The sequence below is a fragment of the Oryzias melastigma genome, linkage group LG15, assembly GCF_002922805.2.
Source record: "Oryzias melastigma strain HK-1 linkage group LG15, ASM292280v2, whole genome shotgun sequence".
Taxonomy (NCBI): domain Eukaryota; kingdom Metazoa; phylum Chordata; class Actinopteri; order Beloniformes; family Adrianichthyidae; genus Oryzias; species Oryzias melastigma.
Genome location: NC_050526.1, coordinates 15820356 through 15823001, shown reverse-complemented (window position 1 = coordinate 15823001; position 2646 = coordinate 15820356). Strand labels below are relative to the sequence as shown.

Below are 2646 nucleotides of genomic sequence, written 5' to 3'. Positions count from 1 at the left end.
AATGAAAAAAAAAGCTGCTGGTTTGATCCTAAACTCTCAGACGCTTTTATTTCTACACGTTTGCAGCAGATTTTTGAACAGAGACTGAAATCTGAGATGGGGGGTCTGTACCTGAAAACAAACACAGAGGGGGGGTTAAAGGAGAAAAAACTTGATGAAGGTCAGACTTGATCCTGTCAAAAAGTTCTTCCTTTCCTCAGAATCAGCTTAAGGACTCGAGTGGTGATGTCATCGCGTCCTGAGCCGGCCAATCACCTGTCAGGTCAAAGGTGACGACAACGAGAGGAACGCGGCGACCCGGAGGCGAGGATGGAGACAAAAGCGAAGAGGCAGAGCGTGATCGGCCGCAGGAAACGCAGGTGTCCAGCAGTGTTTCAGAATAAAAGTCTGGGGGTTTCTTGTCTAAAAAAATAAAATAAATAAAAAGTCTTGGATTTTCATTGAATTAAAATAAAATAAAATAAAATAAAAATCTGGGGTTTTTGTGTCTAAAATATAAAAATAAAATAAAATAGAATAAAATTAAATTAAATAAAAGTCTGGGGGTTTTGTGTCTAAAAAAAAATAAACAAACAAAAATAAAATTCTGAGATTTTCTGGTCTAAATAAAATAAAAAAAGTCTGGGGTTTTCGTGTCTAGATAAAATAAAATAAAATAAATATCTGGGGTTTTGTTGTCTCAAGGACTTCCACACTTCAAATAACAGAAGTCTAGAAGTATATTTTTTTAATTCAGGACAGAAGAAACGTTTTCTGGATGTTGAAATCTGATGATTATTTCTGATGTGAGACTTTAACTTTATTTATTTAATTGTGTGGAGGTGGGGGTGGGGGGTTGTCACAACCCCGGAGCTTCAGAGTCGTACCGCAGCGACACAAAAACAACACAAAGACAGAAGAACCACAACACCAACGTAGCACAGCAGCGATGAGGAATCTGCTGCGTCGGCACTTCTCCTTCCGCCTCCCCCCGCCCTCACTCTACCTCCCCGCTGGTACAATATGTGCCCTCAGGACGGGGCGTTCAGGTGCCCTCAGCACAGGTCAGGACTCCCTGCGTGGAGTCGTCAAACAGCTTTGGCTCTGGGAGTTTTCGGAGGAGGACCATCTGTTCCTGAGCGGCTCCGACGAGCAGGAGGACCTCCAGGGCTCCGACGGCCTCAGCTGCTCAATGCGCCTCCTTATCGTCACGCCGCAGCCTCCTGTTGCTCCGCCGCCTCGGCTCAGCTCAGACCGCCGAGCCCGGAGCTCCTCCTGACTGCAGATTTGACGGCAGGTGAGGAGTTCAGACAGGTCCAGAACCGTGAGAGGTTCTGAAGGAATGAGATCTCTGCCTTCACCCTCAGGAGAAACTCAGTCAAGGATGCAGCTTCAACTTCACAGAGTTTTAGGGGTTTTTATCAGTTTCTAAGAATATCCAGACGGAAACAACTAAAAACAGACGCTGACCTTCATAAATAAATCTTTAGACAATCAAAATGAAACATGAACATGATTTAAAAGACCAGAATGATGAGAAGAACCTCAGTAAAAAAGCTGGAACTGATGTTTATTTACAGATTTTCTAAAAAACTAGAAAAGTTGAATTTTTAGTCCTTTTAAAAGCGTTTTTCATTCATTCATTTAACTCCAAATTACATGAGAACAGATTAGAATACTTAAAATCCTAAAATCAGGTGGAAATATCAACAAAAGATGACCAAAATCAAAGAAACAAACTATAAAACTGTCCTCATTTCTGTGTTAATAATTATAGAAAATTATAATGAACGATGTGATGCTTCCCAACAGGATGTCTCACCTTCCTGCTGAGTCATGTTTAAGAGGACTTCTGGGTATTTTTGTTGTTTTTTTTCAAACTCTTGATTAATCAATAAAGCTGTCAGTCAATAAATCCAACCAACAGGAAAAGACAAAAATTCCCAGGAAACGTCCCTTCCAGATATTTACGCGTTTCATCACATCAGTAAAAATCAGAGAGTATTTAAAAACTCCAATTAAATATAAGCTTTTTTTTAATCTAAAAAATCCTGAAACAAAATTTAGAGATGAAATGATCCAAACTAACTAACTCAGTGTTTGTTTTGACATCTGTTTAATAAAACTGAAACATTTTTACAACCTAATTTCACACCGAGGCTTTATTAAAGAGTAGCTGTGAGCATTTAACCCCCCCAGACATTCTCTCTTCACACTTCTTCAGGGAGAAGATACAGAACAATGAAATCGATTAAAAAAAGAGCTAGAACGGTTTTAAATGCTGCTACAAGTTAAATGCCTTTTAATGTTTTAACTTCTTTTAAACTACATTAGGATCCATGCTTATGCTGGTTGTGTGGATGTGAGAGTTTGAATGTATCCATTTGTTTTTCTATTTTATTTTAGCTATTTAATTCATTTATTTACAAAGGCACCAATAAAAGACTGCACTCAATTTCATTGTAAAATATACAATGACAATAAAACTATTGATTCATTCATACCATCCTAACTCTCAGGATATTTTCATTTACGACCCATAAATCAGGATTGTTTTCTTACCTGATGATCCTTATAATTCATTTTACACATTTCGTTGTGAAGATGAGTTCATTTGATTCAGTCTTTTCAGTAAGAGGCAGACAACTCAAAGCCCAGTGGAGAACA

At 38.6% G+C, this 2646-nt stretch overlaps 1 long non-coding RNA gene across 1 annotated transcript in view; it reads right to left on the bottom strand.

Moving 5' to 3' along the window:
* Window positions 1-555: 555 nt before the first annotated feature.
* Window positions 556-2646, bottom strand: part of LOC112161647 — a 26799-nt gene continuing 24708 nt past the window's right edge. Inside the window, exon 3 of the long non-coding RNA XR_002921920.2 lies at window positions 556-1258. This is a non-coding gene — a long non-coding RNA (uncharacterized LOC112161647). The remainder of the gene's footprint in view (window positions 1259-2646) is intronic.